This window comes from Pristiophorus japonicus, unplaced genomic scaffold, assembly GCF_044704955.1.
Source record: "Pristiophorus japonicus isolate sPriJap1 unplaced genomic scaffold, sPriJap1.hap1 HAP1_SCAFFOLD_298, whole genome shotgun sequence".
In the NCBI taxonomy this organism is placed as follows: domain Eukaryota; kingdom Metazoa; phylum Chordata; class Chondrichthyes; family Pristiophoridae; genus Pristiophorus; species Pristiophorus japonicus.
Window position 1 is genome coordinate 751,471 of NW_027252757.1, and position 18,001 is coordinate 769,471.

The following is an 18,001-nucleotide window of genomic DNA, read 5'->3' on the forward strand; positions in this document are numbered from 1 at the left end:
GTGAGGCTTCACCTGGAGTACTGCGTACAGTTGATATCCGTAATTAAGGAGGGATATACGTGATTTGGAGGCTGTTCAGAGAAGGTTCACTAGTTTGGTTCCGGAGATGTGGTGTATGACTTATGAGGTAGGCTGAATAGGTTGGGCTTATACACATTGATGTTCAGAAGAATTAGAGATGATATGATTGAAACTTATAAGATAATTGAGGGAGTGCAGCGAAGGTTCACCAGACTGATTCCCGGGATGGCGGGACTGACCTATCAAGAAAGACTGGATCAACTGGGCTTGTATTCACTGGAGTTCAGAAGAATGAGAGGGGACCTCATAGAAACATTTAAAATTCTGACGGGGTTAGACAGGTTAGATGCAGGAAGAATGTTCCCAATGTTGGGGAAGTCCAGAACCAGAGGTCACAGTCTAAGGATAAGGGGTAAGCCATTTAGGACCGAGATGCGGAGGAACTTCTTCACCCAGAGAGTGGTGAACCTGTGGAATTCTCTACCACAGAAAGTTGTTGAGGCCAATTCACTAAATATATTCAAAAAGGAGTTAGATGAGGTCCTTACTACTAGGGGTATCAAGGGGTATGGCGAGAAAGCAGGAATGGGGTACTGAAGTTGAATGTTCAGCCATGAACTCATTGAATGGTGGTGCAGGCTAGAAGGGCCGAATGGCCTACTCCTGCACCTATTTTCTATGTTTCTATGTTTCTATAATGAGGGGTATTGACAAGGTGGATGCCGAGAGGATATTTCAACTGATAGGGGAAAGCTAAATTAGGGGACATAGACTGAACATAAGGGGCAACCTATTTAATATTTAGATGAGGAGAAAGCTTTCTCTCACTGTATTGGGTGCGGTGGGGTCGAGCTGAGGTTGTGAGGTGGGGTGGGGAGGGTCTGAAGATATTGGATGGGGTGGGGAGGAGCTGATGATATTGGGTGTGGTGGGGAGAGTCTGAGGATATTGGGTGGGGTGCGGAGGGTCTGAGGATGTTGGGTGGGGTGTGGTGGGTCTGAGGATATTGGGTGGGGTGGGGAGGGTCTGAGGTTATTGGGTTCGGTGGAAAGAGCTGAGCATATTGGGTAGGGTGGGAGGGGCTGAGGATATTGGGAGGGGTGGGGAGGGTCTGAGGATATTGGGTGGGATGGGGAGGTTCTGAGAATATTGCGTGGGGTGGGGAGGGTCTGAGGACATTGGGTGCAGATGGGAGGATCTGAGGATATTGGGTGAGCTGGGGAGTGGGCAGGGTCTGAGGTTATTGGGTGGGGTGGGGATGGTCTGAGGATATTGGGTTGGGTGGTGAGGCTCTGAGGATATTGGGTGTGGTAGGGAGGGTCTGATGATATTCGGTGGGTTGGGGAGGGTCTGAGGTTATTGGGTGGCTCGGGAGGGTCTGAGGATATTTGGTGGGGTGGGGAGGAGCTGAAGATATTGGGTGTGGTGGGGAGGAGCTGAGGATATTGTGTGGGGTGGGGAGGAGCTGAGCATATTGGGTGTGGTGGGGAGGGTCTGAGGATATTGGGTGGGGTGGGGTGGAGCAGAGGATATTGGGTGGAGTGGGGAGGAGCTGATGATATTGATTGGGGTGGGGTGGAGCTGATAATATTCCGTGCATTTTTAGATATGGATTGACACAAAGTGAGGCTGATGTTTCGAGGGCAGCGGTGCTTTTATTTGTAATTAATAATATCTTCACCAAGTTTAATGAAAAGCAGCGGTACCCAGTGACATAACGTAAGGAATAGGAATGGGAGTGGGCCATTTGGCTCCTCGAGCCTGCTCCGCTATTTAACCTTTGGAATTATTGATCAAATTCCCACACCGCACACAGCTGTGAATGGCTGCCATTATTAATTATAATGTTTTTATTGAATAAACATATGCTCCCCATCCTATATCGAAGAGATATTTCTCTAAAGGAGATTCACAGTAGACATTAGAATACATGCAGACTGTGCAGTTGTGGCAAGTGAACTTTAATGCAGATGAATGCGAGGTGATACACTTTTTTGGGAATCAATATACATATATACGGTTTTTGATGACGTGTATAAAGACTTTCGAAGGGCTTTTGACAAACTACCACTTAAATGTTGTGGATAAAATTCCAACCCATGGGATTAAATGCTCAGGGCAGCATGGGCATGACAATGGCTCAGAGAAAGATAACAGAGAGCATTGATGACTGGTTGTTGTTCAACTGTGGGGAGCTATATTGCGACCTCCAGTCGTATTAAGAGGACTGCTCTTTTTGATATATATTCACGAACCCTAGATCTGGGTATATATGGTATCATTTTATCGTTTGTAGATGATACAAGGTGACGAAGTTCAGTACACAATGAGGAAAATAGTAATAGTTTTGAGGAGGCTATAGATTGACTGATGAACATGAGAAAGTTTAGGCTGATCATCGGTAAAAAGGACAATGATTTATCATTGTCCAAATAACTCTGATTCCTGACTAACAAGTTATCTCCTCACTCAGTTAACTGCGATATAGAAACATAGAAACTTAGAAAATAAGTGCAGGAGTAGGCCATTCGTCCTTTCGAGCCTGCAGCGCATTCAGTAAGATCATGGCTGATCATTCACACAGTACCCCTTTCCTGCTTTCTCTCCATACTCCTTGATCCCCTTAGCCACAAGGGCCATATCGAACTCCATCTTGAATATATTCAATGAACTGGCATCAACAACTCTCTGCGGCAGGGAATTCCACAGGTTAACAACTCTCTGAGTGAAGTCGTTTCTCCTCATCTCCCTCCCAAATGGTCCAACCCTTATCCTAAGATTATGTCCCCTGGTTCTGGACTTCTCCAACATCGGGAACATTCTTCCCACATCTAACCTGTCCAGTCCCGTCAGAATCTTATACGTTTCTACGAGATCCCTTCTCATCCTTCTAAACTCCAGTGAATAAAGGTCCAGTTGATCCAATCTCTCCTCATATGACTATCAGCTGCAATCCTTTGAACAACCCCTTTATTGATTGAAATCCATTATTTCTGTATCAGTTTACCCGTTTTTGGAACCGATTTAATTTAAAGAACTCCTCCGCACATTTTGCATGTGATAGCCTGTGAAATATTCTAATATTTGTAATTGCCATTGTCACAATCTCCGTTCCCTAGCCACTGACTCCCCAACTCCTGTCTGATGCTGAACCAGACTGTTCGCAACCTTGGTGTTATACTTGACCTTGAAATAAGTTTGTGACCATATATCTGTAGCATAACTAAGATTGCTTATTTCCACCTCTGGAACATCGCCCGTCCACACTATTGCCTCAGCTCATCCATTGCTGAAGCCCTCATCCATGCCTTTGTTATCTCTGGACATGACTATTCCAACGCACTCCTCCCATATTCTACCCTACATAAACGAGAGTTGATCCAAAACTCGGCTGCCCTTGCCTTAACTCGCAACAAGTCAAGCTCACCCGTCACCCCTGTTCTTGCTGACCTGCATTGCCTTCTGGTTAAGCAGTCAGTGGGTGGGGATTGCTCTGTATCTGACCCATGCTGGACGTGCCCTGGGAGTATTTGAGGCAGGGTAGAGGGAGCTTTACTCTGTATCTAACCCATGCTGTACATGCCCTGGGATATTGTAGACTGTGGTTTACTCTGCATCAACCCTGGTAGTATTTGGGACAGGATGGAGTGAGATTTACTCTGTATCTAAGCCGTGCAGTACTGGTAGTCATGAAATCAGTGGTAGAGAAAATGCAAGAATCGATTATTAAGCACGTGGTAACAGGGCACTTCGAAAGTAATAACAGGATTGGCAGAATCAACACGGATTTATGAAGGGGCAATTGTACTTGACAAAACTGTTAGTGCTTTTTGAGCTTGTTGTTGGTGTTTCAGACAGCGGGGTAACACCCATTTGGAATGTTGCATTCCTTACTGCAATTTTTGATCAGCTCACGCTTTCTGGAGTTTATTACTCAGCCTTTCTTGCCCTTGTTCCTTGATTTATCCTCTTTAGTTATTTTCATTATTTTGAATTATTTTGTTTAAGAGTATGTTCCTTTAGGTTCTAGTTTCTTCTTTTTTGGTAAATTGGATTCTCTGATGCCCCCTGTTTATTGTGTCTGGACCACTGGGCTGTGTGTGTCGTTCTGGACACTGATGCAATGCTCTGTATATAGATTAAATCTGTGGTGGGGTTAATATGGGTAATACATGTTCTGTTCGAGCTTTCTCTTTTTAGTTGCTTGGGTTTTCTCCTGTCCATTATTTGCTGTATCAGAGCTGCTGTGGCTTTGTGTGTCATTCTGGACACTGACACCTTGTTCTAATTTTATTCTGGATACTGGTGTACCATTCTATTTCTAGGGTTAGGGCCTTTGTTGTTTGGCACAGTGGGGTAATGTTCCTTTGGAACTTTCATGGAAGTGTTTTATTAATAATTAAATTGATGGTAAATTGAGATTAACCAAGAGATTACATTGATGAAGATTGGATTGTATTTATATACAGTCCCTGTTTAGGGGTTGTTGGTTTAGGAAGGGTTATTTTTTAGGGGGGGTGGTTGGGTTTGTCGGTTAAAATTGGTTATTCGGTGGGATGTTAGTTCCTTACTCTGTATTCAATTGATATTTGTGGAGTTAGGGAACGTAAGTAAGCCAATTGTATTTTTTGAATTTATTAATATTATTACCGGTGTTTTAAGTTAGGGATATTAATTGGGGAATTATTGTTATTGTTTAAGCTGTTCAAGGATCCTGTGGAACCTGCCTATTGGAAACGGAGACTTGTTGCTGGTGTTGGGCAGAATGCTGATTGGTCACAGCATGGAGCCGCATGTCCCTGAGTCTGTGTCTTCCCATTTTATTCATTTAAACATTTGTGAATTTGTGGATTAAGTTTCAATTACATGGGTGGGGGGTGGGGGGGTGGGAGTGGTGCGGATTTGGTGGGTTTGCTAAAGCTTTTTGGTTGTGGAGAGCGGGTTTGTTGTTTATTTAACGGGATTGGAGCGGTGGCTGAGGAAAAGAGTGTTTGAAGATCAGACCCTCAAATCTGCCACCAAGCTCATGGTTTACAGGGTTGTACTAATACCTGCCCTCCTGTATGGCTCAGAGACATGGACCATGAACAATAGACACCTCAAATCGCTGGAGAAATACAACCAATGATGTCTCCGCAAGATCCTACAAATCCCCTGGGAGGACAGATGCACCAACATTAGCGTCGTCGATCAGGCCAACTTCGAAGCACTGACCCCACTCGATCGGCTCCACTGGGCAGGCCACATAGTTCACATGCCAGACACAAGACTCCCAAAGCAAGCGCTCTATTCAGAACTCCTTCACGGCAAACGAGCCAAAGGTGGACAGAGGAAATGTTACAAGAACATCCTCAAAGCCTCCCTGATAAAATGCAACAGCCCCTCTGACATCTGGTAGACCCGGCCAAAGAACGACCTAACTGGAGGAAGTGCATCCTGGAGGGTGCTGAGCACCTCGAGTCTCATCGCCGAGAGCAAGCAGAAATCAAGCGCAGGCAGTGGAAAGAGCGTGTGGCAAACCAGTCCCACCCACCCTTTACCTCAACGACTCCCTGTTCCACCTGTGAGAGAGTCTGTGGTTCTCGTACTGGACTGTTCAGTCACCTGAGAAATCACTTTTAGAGTGGAATAAGTGTTCCTCGATTCTGAGGGACAGCCGATGATGATGATGATGATGATGATGATCTCTGTTTGTTTTGCTGGGATCTCCGATTTTATATTTTTGGGGAAAAAAATTATTTTTGTTTTTGTGCAATTGTATCTTGCTGCGAGGTCTCGGTTAGATTGTGTGTGGGGGGGGGAGGGTCACGGTTAGGTTGTGTGTTGGGGTGGGGGTCACGGTTAAGTTGTGTGTGGGGGGGTCTCGGTTAGGTTCTGTGGCGGTGTCACGGTTAGGTTTTGTGTGTGTGGGGGGTCACGGTTAGGTTGTGTGTGTGGGGGGTCATGGTTAGGTTGTGTGTGTGTGGGGGTCACGGTTAGGTTGTGTGTATGTGGGGTGGGGTCTCGGTTTGGTTGTGTGTGGGGGGGGTCTCGGTTAGGCTGTGTGTGGGGGAGGGGTGTGGATTAGGTTGTGTGCGTGGAGGGGGTGGGGGAGTCTCATTTAGGTTGTGTGTCTGGGGGGGTCTCGGTTAGGTTGTGTGTGGGGGTGGGTCACGGTTAGGTTGTGTGTGTGGGGAGGCGGGTCACGGTTAGGTTGTGTGTGTGGGGGGGGGGTCACGGTTAGGTTGTGTGTCTGGGGGGGGTTCACGGTTAGGTTGTGTGTGGGGGTGGGTCACGCTTAGGTTGTGTGTGTGGGGGCGTCACGGTTAGGTTATGTGTGGGGGTTCACGGTTAGGTTGTGTGGGGGGGGTATCGGTTAGGTTGTGTGTGGGAGGGGTCTTGGTTAGGTTGTGTGTGGGGGGGTTCTCGGTTAGGTTATGTGTGGGGGTTCACGGTTAGGTTGTGTGGGGGGGGTATCGGTTAGGTTGTGTGTGGGAGGGGTCTCGGTTAGGTTGTGTGTGGGAGGGGTCTCGGTTAGGTTGTGTGTGGGAGGGGTCTCGGTTAGGTTGTGTGTGGGAGGGGTATCGGTTAGGTTGTGTGTGGGAGGGGTCTCGGTTAGGTTGTGTGTGGGAGGGGTATCGGTTAGGTTGTGTGTGGGGGAGGGGGTCTCGGTTAGGTTGTGTGTGGGGGGGGTATCGGTTAGGTTGTGTGTGGGGGGGGTATCGGTTAGGTTGTGTGTGGGAGGGGTATCGGTTAGGTTGTGTGTGGGGGAGGGGGTCTCGATTAGGTTGTGTGTGGGGGGGGTCTCGGTTAGGTTGTGTGTGGGAGGGGTCTCGGTTAGGTTGTGTGTGGGGGAGGGGGTCTCGGTTAGGTTGTGTGTGGGAGGGGTCTCGGTTAGGTTGTGTGTGGGGGGGTCTCGGTTAGGTTGTGTGTGGGAGGGGTCTCGGTTAGGTTGTGTGTGGGGGAGGGGGTCTCGGTTAGGTTGTGTGTGGGAGGGGTCTCGGTTAGGTTGTGTGTGGGGGAGGGGGTCTCGGTTAGGTTGTGTGTGGGAGGGGTCTCGGTTAGGTTGTGTGTGGGAGGGGTCTCGGTTAGGTTGTGTGTGTGGGGGGGGTCTCGGTTAGGTTGTGTGTGGGAGGGGTCTCGGTTAGGTTGTGTGTGGGGGAGGGGGTCTCGGTTAGGTTGTGTGTGGGAGGGGTCTCGGTTAGGTTGTGTGTGGGAGGGGTCTCGGTTAGCTTGTGTGTGGGGGAGGGGGTCTCGGTTAGGTTGTGTGTGGGAGGGGTCTCGGTTAGGTTGTGTGTGGGAGGGGTCTCGGTTAGGTTGTGTGTGGGGGGGTCTCGGTTAGGTTGTGTGTGGGAGGGGTCTCGGTTAGGTTGTGTGTGGGAGGGGTCTCGGTTAGGTTGTGTGGGGGGGTCTCCGTTAGGTTGTGTGTTGAGGGGTCTCGGTTAGGTTGTGTGTGTGGGGTGTCTCCGTTAGGTTGTGTGTGGGGGGTCTCGGTTAGGTTGTGTGTTGAGGGGTCTCGGTTAGGTTGTGTGTGGGGGGATCTTGGTTAGGTTGTATGTGTGGGGGATTCTCGGTTAGGTTGTGTGTGGGGGGATCTTGGTTAGGTTGTGTGTGGGGGATTCTCGGTTAGGTTGTGTGTGGGGGGGTCTCAGTTAGGTTGTGTGTGGGGGGGTCTCAGTTAGGTTGTGTGTGGGGGGGTCTCGGTTAGGTTGTGTGTGGGGGGGGTCTCGGTTAGGTTGTGTGTGGGGGGGGTCGCAGTTAGGTTGTGTGTGGGGGGGTCTCGGTTAGGTTGTGTGTGGAGGGTGGTCTCGGTTAGATTGTGTGTGGGGGGGGTTCTCGGTTAGGTTGTGTGTGGGGGGTTCTCGGTTAGGTTGTGTGTGGGGGGGGTTCTCGGTTAGGTTGTGTGGGGGGGTGGGGGGTCATGGTTAGGTGGTGTGGGGTTGTGGTCTCTTTAATTTTTGTGGCTTTTAGGGATCGAGTAATCAGGTCAATTCGTTGTTGGTTATTTTTGGGCCTAGAGATGATTAAAAGCCTCGGGCTGGATTTAACATGCGGTCGAGGGGGCGGGTTGGAGTTGAGGTCTTGTTGTTCCCGGGGAAGCGATTGGTCTCTGGATTTTGAAGGTGGTTGATTTTAAGTCGCTATTACCTTCTTTTGGGAAGATTGATTTATGTACTTTGATGTGCTGATTTTTATTTTTTAAATTTTAAATGTTATTAGTTGTTTTTTGTTATTTTTTAATTTATTTTAACAATGTCTTTTTGAGAGGGGGTTGTTTTAATGAGTCATTCAGTTGCAGGATGGGGAAGGGATGTTATGGCTTTTTATGGTCTTAGCGGGTTGATCAGGGTCCTTGCCGCGTTGGAGGACAGCGTGGGGGGAAGAGGAGGGAGAATTTAGGAAGCACTCTTTCCTTTGATTGTTTTTTAATTATTTTCTTAAATCTTGTATGTCATCATCATTGGGCATCCCTGGGAATCAAGGAAGACTTGCTTCCACTCTAAAAGTGAGTTCTCATTTGACTGAATCATCGAGGATCCGCAAGATCCTACAAATCCCCTGGGAGCACAGACGCACCAACGTTAGTGTCCTCGACCAGGCCAACTTTCCCAACATTAAAGCACTCACCACACTTGATCAGTTCCACTGGGCAGGCCACGTTGTTCTCATGCCCAACACGAGACTCCCAAAGCAAGCGCTCTACTCGGAACTCCTTCATGGCAAACAAGCCAAAGGTGGGCAGTGGAAACATTACAAGGACACCCTCAAAGCCTCCCTGATAAAGTGCAACATCCCCATCGACACCTGGGAGTCCCTGGCCAAAGACCGCTCTAAGTGGAGGAAGTGCATCCGGGAGGGCGCTGAGCACCTCGAGTCTCGTCGCCGAGAGCAAGAAGAAATCAAGCGCAGGCAGCGGAAAGAACATGTGGCAAACCTGTCCCACCCACCCTTTCCCTCAACGACTATCTGTCCCACCTGTGACAGGGACTGTGATTCTCGTATTGGACTGTTCAGCCACCTCAGAACTCATTTTACGAGTGGAAGCAAGTCTTCCTCAATTCCGAGGGACTGCCTACGATAAACAGTCCAATATGACAATTACAGTCTGTGTCACAGGTGGGACAGATAGTCGTTGAGGGTAAGGGAGGGTGGGACTGGTTTGCCGCACGCTCCTTCTGCTGCCTGCGCTTGATTTCTGCATGCTCTCGGCAATGAGACTCGAGGTGACACTCGAGGTGTGTGTGCACGTAGTGGTTCGATGGCAATAGTGTTCTGTTGGGTAGGGTGGAGGGGCGGGGAGGTGAGGGGGAGCAGAGAAATCACAGTCCCGCAGAAAGCACTTATCCCACTAGTTCTAAATAGCAGTACAATTAGAGCTGGTACGGAGAACATTTTTTGTTAAGAACGAAGAGAAATGAGAGATCGGCCTTTTTTTTAAAAAAAGAAAAAAACCAGCACAGCGGTTTGGGAGTGTGGAGAGAGTGAGGAAGAAGTCTCCCAAGGGTGGGGGGAGAAAAGTAAGGTGGAGTTTTTCAGGGGGGGGGCGGATTTATACTCACTTCACGATCCATCGTCTAGGTGGTTGATTGTAGTCTTTCGGCCTAATGTTTCACCCTTACTGGGGCTTCATCAGAGACCAGGAAAGCAAGTGGGTCGGGGGGGGGGGGGGGGTTCAAGGGTCAGAGGGTATCAGATCGATAAGCTTACAGTGAGAGGTTATGGAGGGTTTAGAGCTCCCTACCTTTCACTAGGTCAGTCGGAATGAGAAGGCTGGGAGGTGGGAAAGAAACTATTTAAACCTCCTCCCTCTCAGTGATGAGCTGTTAATTGTGTGCTTTGTCTGGTGTTATGGTTCTTGTTTATACTCCTGTGTGTTGTCTCTGTGTGCTCAGTGGTCCTCCCTGTTTGTTAGGTACAAATGTGGAGCTCTGGCCCCTTTTTGTTCGTGTTTGTGCATAGTGTGATGACTCACCTGGTTGAATGTCCGTGGTTGGGGTTTTTTGTGGGGGTCTAATGTTTTGATTTACTGACAGTTTGTTCGTTTCTTTTAAGTCTTTTATCCCATTCTCCCCTTACTTCCTGTAAATTTTTGTTTTTTGATTTTAATAAATAATTTTTTTTTTTAATTAAAATTTTTTGTTTTGTACTTTTTTTAGTTTTGTTATAGTTTGGGGGTTAGTTCTGTAATGTTTTTGTTATTACCGTCTTCGTTCAATCCAGTGTTTTGTTTTATTTTTGGTTTGGTTCCCTACGTCGTCTGTTGTCCCCGATTGTTGTACACCCTTCTGTTTCCTGGTCTGCCCGGGGGAGGGCGGTTTAGGCCTCTGTTTTACACACAGTTCTGTTTAGTTCCTGTTTCCTTGAGGAGGAGGGAAGGGCTGGGAGTTGATTAAGGGGCATTTAGAGTTAGGTCTTGGGGTTAAGGTCTGCATTCATATGTTTTAGGTTAGGGTTCAGTCTTGGGGTCTATGGTCTGGGGTTAGGATTGGGTTTGGGAGCTGTGGTGTGGGCTGTGCAGGTTTTGGTTAGGGTTCGGTTTCTGGGGTTTAGGATCTGGAGTTAGGGTTGGGGTCTGGACTGTTATGTTTTATGTTGGGGTTAGATTTTAGTGGGGTTAGGGTCTTGGGTTAGGGTTTGGTTTTGGGGCTGGGGTCTGTGTTTACAAGTTTTAGGTTTAGGTTTATGTGGGTTGGGGTTTGAGGTTAGGGTTAGGTTTTGGGGCTGGGCTAGATTTAAAGGTTACAAGGTTTAGGTTTATGAGAGTTAGGGTCTGGAGTTCGGTTTAGTTATTTTCGTTGTTTTAAATTATTCTAATTAACAGTATGTTTCTTCCTATTCTGGTTTCTTCTTTTTGGTAAATTGGATTCTCTGTTAAGGTTTGGGATTAGTTTTAGTGTTTATTGTTAGTCTGGGAACTAGGATTGGGTTTAGGAGTTATGGCTAAGGCCTGGGAGTTAGGCTATTCTGTCATCTGGGCTTGGGTATATGGGGCACATGATCAAAATCTCCAGGGAATGCCAAAAAGGGCCCATAGCCAACTGTGAAGAGGATTTTAAGTGCCTTCATTGTCAATACACAGGTCAGTAATTGGGGCAGGTAGATGTGAAATAAAATTTAATGCAGAGAAATGTGCTGCGATAGATTTTGGGAGGAAGAAAAAGGGAGGAAATGTACATTAAATGGTAAAACTTTCAATGGAGTAAAGGAGCAGCGAGATTTAGAGTTGTAAGATTCTAGCTAATTCCTTGTCTTGTTAAGGATCGAGAGCCTAGTGTTAGAACAGAAGAAATAGGAGCAGGAGTAGGCCATCTGGCCCCTCGAGTCCGCTCTGCCATGCCATAAGATCATGGCTGATCTGATCCTGGCCTCAACTCCACTTCCCTGCCTGCTCCCCATAACCCTTCACTCCCTGATCTTTCAAAACTCTGTCTATCTCCACCTTAAATATATTCAATGATTATCAGCAACTTTAATATCTTAAGAACTATAATTTGACCAGATTCCCTGTGTTCTACCACAGCAGAGTAAAGATACAAGTCCCGCGCGTCCACAGTAACTGACACCAGGTCAGCCCACTGGATGGAACCTCCGGTGCCTCCAATCCCGACTGCCACCTTACATCAGTCTCCCCTCACTTTTATATCCTGCACTGATCCACCTCTGGCACCGGACTCTCCTTTGGCTTCTCTGCTGGGTTTGGGCAGAAAGTGAGGAAAAGTCTGCTGGAACTTCTCTAATCTGTGATTTACAAGGACACTTTCCCTGGTTCCCAGCAGTTACTTTTCTTCACTAATTTTGTCATTATCCTTAAACTCCCCGCCTGATGTTAGTTGTTATTTTTTTATAGTTTCACAATTATAGGTATAAACATCACACATTATAATCTAATCTATTGCGTTCCGCAGTCTGGTTTAAGCTTACATTGTGATTACTAACAGACAAACCCTGTTCGTTCCCCTGATCTGATTACAGATTACAACAGTGGGTTCAGTGAATGGAATGTCTTACCAGTGTTGCCATGGTGACCTGTCTGCAGTGAATCGATTGTTTGAGTTTCTAACTCAGACTTAACTTCTCTCTCCCATGATGCACATTATATCAGCCAATTTATGTCTGTGTTTTAGCCATGCTATGTTAATATGTTTAAAATCTACAAGGGTTTCAGTTAGACAAATCTTTAAAAGTAGGACGACAAATTGATAAAGTGGTTAAACAGCACATGGGGTCCTAGGTTTTATAAATAGGGATGTGGAGTACAAAAGGGCAGAGGGCATGTAAACCTGCACAAATCATTGGTTAGGCTGCAGTTCAAATATTGTGTCAGGTTTTGGGGATCTTACACCAGGAAGGATGTCGAGGCCATGGAGATGGTGCAGAGAGATTCACTGAGATGATACCAGGGAAGAGAGGCTTTAGTTATCAGGGGACATTGGACAAACTAGGGCTCTTTTCATTAGAACAAAGGGTAATTGGAGATCGGAGGGAGGCGTTCAAACTTTGATCAGGTAAATGAGGAAAAACTATTTCCACCAGTCGATGAGTCAGTAACTCGAGGGCATCAAATTCAAATCATCACCAAAAGGCTCAGACCCAGGGAGGAACTATCAAGCACACTGTACAACAATGTTCGGGAAACTCACTGTCCCTCCGGATCTGTGTCCAGGGGAGGAACTGATGGGTTTCTCTTATCTTTGGTTTAATTTTTTTCTCATCGAGGTGATGGATGTCACTGCCATGGAATAGTGTATTCTGAGCACCAAGTGTCTGCCTGAAACACTCTCCAGTCAGGTACAGCACGGGTTAGATACAGAGTAAAGCTCCCTCTACACTGTCCCATCAAACACTCCCAGGGCAGGTACAGCACGGGGTTAGATACAGAGTAAAGCGCCCTCTACACTGTCCCATCAAACACTCCCAGGGCAGGTACAGCACAGGATTGCTGCACTGTCAGTGTTGCCATCTTTCAGATGAGTCATTCAAACGAGGCCCCATCAGCTCTCAACCAATATCACTCAAACAGATTATCCGGCCATTGCTGTTCATGGCAGCTTGCTGTGTGTAAATCATCTGCTGCATTTCCTATACTGCAACAGTGAATGCACTTCAAATGTACTTTGGAGTTGTTAGCGCGAATGTACCTTCCAAGAATCACTCGTCACTCAGGGTCGGTCTATACATCAAAACGGTTTATTACGCCGGCGGGGAGATGAAGCAACTGGTGGGTCCAGGTACCTCTCTCCGCCGAACAAAGGGTTTCATGAATTTTTATATGTTTTACAACAGTTACATCAGCCCATTTTGGCCGGACACTATCCAATCATATTGATTATAGATTGCATATAGATTCAAATCGACCAATAGAAGTGATCTCTAAACATTAGGTGACTGCGTGATTGCCTCATGTGTTGCTAAGGGTAATAGACCAATAGAAGTAGTCTCTAACCATTATGTGACTGCGTGATTGTCTCATGTGTTGCTCAGGGTAACAGACCAATAGATGTGGTCTCTAACCATTATGTGATTGCGTGATTGTCTCATGTGTTACTAAGGGTTATTCATGGTCTTGTGACATGGTCTGGGCCCCCCCCCCCTTATCTTACTGTCCTTGGGTGCTGTCTTTGGGCAGTCTCCTTATCTTAGTCCTGTTATAGAGTCGTATTGTTCTAACATGGACCTGGACGTCTCGTCTGTGGCCTATTAGCCCGTTGATTAGGGACATCTGCAGAGCTCATGTGTATCCCTGTGTGAGAAAACAGCCATTATCAGTAACTAAGAATGCAGTCTCTTTCTGCTGGCTGAAATCCCTTGGGGCTTTACTAAACCACAAGTAGCCATCTTTATACATTTTACACATGCATTTAATACTACAATTACATCGTTCGTTCTAACATCTATGCTACAAGTGCCATTGCCCGAGGGGAAAATCTTTCTCTATAACAGTGTTGTTGTACTTCATTGGCTCTAAAGCACTTTGGGACACCCTGAGGTCATGTGAGGTGCTACATAAGGACAGGTCTTTGTTAAATGAAGGAGAAAAGTTCCAAAAAGGAACAGTTGGTAACAGGACAACAATTATTCTCCTCTTATATTGGAGAAATCAAGGAATGGACATACTGTGTTTTGGAACCAAAGCTGATTTATTTGTTAGATATCCAGAAAATTAAACTCCAGCCCAGTTACAGGGGAAACACAGCCCGATTGTCAGAATGAACACGGTTCAGTCCCAATGTGATTCACAGCAGAATACAAACCCTGCAGTCACTTGTGAACTCGCTGGTGTTTCAGCAGGTCGGATGATGTAGTGAATCCCTTCCCGCATTCAGAGCAGGTGAACGTCCTCTCCCCAGTGTGAACTCGCTGGTGTGTCAGCAGGGTGGATGAATCACTGAATCCCTTCCCACACACGGAGCAGGTGAATGGCCTCTCACCAGTGTGGATACGTTGGTGCATCATCAAACTATTTCTGCTTTTAAAGCTCTGCTCACAGTCAGAATATTTAAAAGCTTATGGCGTCCCAGGGGCCCGGAACTTTTAAAGCATTTCCCGCAGTCCGAACATTTAAAAGGTCTCTCCCCAGTGTGAACTCACTGGTGTGTCTTCAGGTGGGATGAATTAATGAATCCCTTCCCACAATCAGAGCAGGTGAATGGCCTCTCTCCAGTGTGACTGCATCGATGAATTTCCAGCTCAGGCAGGTAACTGAATCCCTTCCCACAGTCCCCACATTCCCACGGTTTCTCCATTGTGTGGACGTCCTTGTGTCTCTCCAGGTTGAACGATCAATTGAAGCCTCATCCACACACAGAACACGTGTACGGTTTCTCAATGGTGCGATGTTTTTTGAAGCTGTGTAACTGGTTAAAGCTCTTTCCACAGGCAGTGCACTGGAACACGCTCACTCGGGTGTGTGTGTCTCGGTGCTTTTCCAGTCACACTGATGTTTGAAATCTATTCCCACAGACAGAACAGACAAACATTTCTCCATTCCACATTCAAAGGCCGATGATATTTAGGTCCTGATGCATCGAGTGACTCTGTCAGATCTTGACGTGATGTTTGGTTCCAATTCCCCGTCTGTAAATCCTCCCCTTCTAACACCCTGTAAAAGGAGTTTACAAAACTCACTACTGTAAGGGCAGGATAGAAATTCAGAACAGACAATTCTAGTTTCTATGGAACATTCTTTCCTCTCTTGTTCCCCCAAAGCTGTAAATCCCCATCCCACACACTCTCCCTCCTCCCGGAGCTGAAATCCAAACCCATCGCACCACCTCCATAATTTCTTTCCTCTCGCTGTTTTTTTCCTCCCCTGAAGGTGCTGACTCTGGCTGGGTTCAGTTCGACACTCACTGGTTCCCCTCACTCCCCTCCCCTGAAGGTGCTGACTCTGGCTGGGTTCACGTTGACACTGTATTCTATGGGTATTCTGAACACCGAGTGTGTGCCTGAAATATGTTCTGGTCAGGTACAGAGCAAAGCTCCCTCTACACTGTCCCATCAAACATACCCAGACCAGGTACAGCACAGGTTAGATACAGAGTAAAGCTCCCTCTACACTGTCCCATCAAACAAGTAGAAAGTGAATTTGAAGTCAGAGGAAACAAGCAAGACAAAAGGGTAAAATAAATTGAAAAGCTCTTTGTCTAAATGCACGCAGCATTCGTAACAAAATAGATGAGTTGACGGCACAATAGATCTGATAGCCATTACAGAGTCATGGTTGCAAGGTGACCAGGACTGGGAACAAAATATTCAGGGGTATTTGACAATTCAGAAGGACAGACAGAAAGGAAAAGGAGTTCTGGTTGCACTGTTAATAAAGGATGGGATCAGTGCGTTAGTGAGAAACGATATTGGCTCAGAGGATCAAGAGGTTGAATCAGTTTGGGTGGTGATGAGGAATAATAAAGGGAAAAAGTCACTGGTGGACGTAGTCTATAGGCCCCTATCAGTAGCTACATGATTGGATGGAGTATAAATCAAGAAATAATGGAGACTTGTAAAAAAGGAACGGCAATAATCATGGGTGATTTTAACCTTCATATGTTTTGGTCTATGTATTTAAGGAAGGATATACTTGCTTTGGAGGCTGTTCAGAGAAGGTGCACTAGGTTGATTCCAGAGATTAGGGGATTGACTTATGAGGATAGGTTGAGTAGGTTGGGCCTCAACTCATTGGAGTTCAGAAGAATGAGAGGTGATCTTATTGAAACTTATAAAATAATGAGGGGGCTCGACAAGGTGGATGCAGAGAGGATATTTCCATTCATAGGGGCAACTAAAACTAGGGGACATAGACTTAGAATAAGGGGCCGCCCTTTTAAAACTGAGATGAGGAGAAATTTCTTCTCTCAGAGGGTTGTAAATCCATGGAATTCTCTGCCCCAGAGAGCTGTGGCAGCTAGGTCATTGAATATATTAAAGGCGGAGATAGACAGATTTTTGAGCGATAAGGGAATAAAGGGTTATGGGGAGCGGGCAGGGAAGTGGAGCTGAGTCCATGATCAGATCAGCCATGATATTGAATGGCGGAGCAGACTCAAGGGACCAAATGGCCTACTCCTGCTACTATTTCTTATGTTCTAAAACACTTCAAGGGCAGGTACATCACGGGTTAGATACAGAGTAAAGCTCCCTCTACACTGTCCCATCAAACACTAAACCCAGCCCATAATGAGCAGGGCTCAGGGAGGTTGGTTGCTAGGCACTGCAGTGATGTCATAAAGCAGGGCCATTCAGCCCAGCTGGTCCTCTCCTTGTCCCTTTAAAGGTGGAGAGCTGGGACATCCTGTCTCAACACACATCCCCCTGTTCATACTGAGAATCCCCGGGGAAGGCCCAAGGTCCAGAGTGTGGAACACAACCAAGGGGGAAAGAGGAGGAGAGAAGGGGAGGTAAATCAAGGAGTCGGGACTGAGGGCCACCAAGCTTCTGTTTTAGAGCCTGTAGACTTCAGATGGGGAAGAGTGAGTTCAGTAGTTTCAGGATCCAGGGAGAGAGCAAGGCACAATGCACATTGCACAAATTCTTATTATTTTATCCTTCTCTCCTCTCCTCCTCTGAAGGTGCTGACGCTGGCTGGGTTTAGTTCCACACTCACTGGTTCCCCTCCCTCTCCTTCCCTGAAGGTGCTGACTCTGGCTAGGTTCAGTTCCACACTCACTGGTTCCCCTCCCTCTCCTCCCCTGAAGGTGCTGACTCTGGCTGGGTTCAGTTCTACAATTACCAGTTTCTCTCCAATATGTGACCCATGTGCCCAATCTCTATGTATGATCCTCGACAGTGAGTGTCGACAGGCTATTCCACTGTCCTCGCCTGAGGCCTCACACGTGCATTTTCCAGCAGGGTCACTGGACCCTCCTCCCAATGGCTCAGTGGGAAAGGTAACGCCCAGTGTGACAGTCATAGGAACAGGAGGGACCCAGGTTTAATCCTGTCCGCATTTCCTCCCCTTCTAATCCCCTGTAAAAGCTGTTTACAAAAGTCATCACTGTAAGTAGGAACATAGGAACAGGAATAGGCCATTCAGCCCCTTGAGCCTGTCCCACCATTCAATCAGATTGTGGCTGATCAGTATTTTAACTCTGTCTACCTGCCTTGGTTACATCGCCATTAATACACTTGCCTAAGGACAATCTATCAATCTCAGTTTTGGAATTTTCAATTGGTCCCCAGCCTCCGTTTTATGGGGAACAGAGTTCCAGATTTTCATTAGACTTTAAGAGCATAAGAAATAGGAGCAGGAGTGGGTTAAACAGCCCCTCGAGCCTGCTGTGCCATTCAATAAGATCAAGGCTGATCTTCTAACTCAGCTCCACTTTCCCGCACTATCCCCGTATCCCTTGATTTCTTTACTGTCCAAACATCTATCGATCTCAGCCCTGAATACACTCAACGACTGAGCATCCACAGCTCTTTGGGGCAGAGAATTCTAAAGATTCACAACCCTTTGAGTGAAGACATTTCTCCTCATCTCAGTCCTAAATGGTCGTCCGTTATC

At 46.9% G+C, this 18,001-nt stretch overlaps 1 protein-coding gene across 6 annotated transcripts in view; it reads right to left on the reverse strand.

Moving 5' to 3' along the window:
* The window catches only part of LOC139248867 (zinc finger protein 436-like), a 194,950-nt gene that overhangs the window by 166,284 nt on the left and 10,665 nt on the right, over positions 1-18,001 (reverse strand). The window contains exon 3 of one of the 6 annotated variants that reach the window (XR_011591110.1): positions 13,170-13,741. The exons of 4 other annotated variants lie outside the window; for them this stretch is intronic. The gene's annotated coding sequence lies outside the window, so the exon portion shown is untranslated. Of the gene's footprint in view, positions 1-13,169; positions 13,742-14,405; positions 15,101-18,001 lie in introns of those variants that run through there. One more of the 6 variants, XR_011591109.1, reaches the window with a different exon arrangement.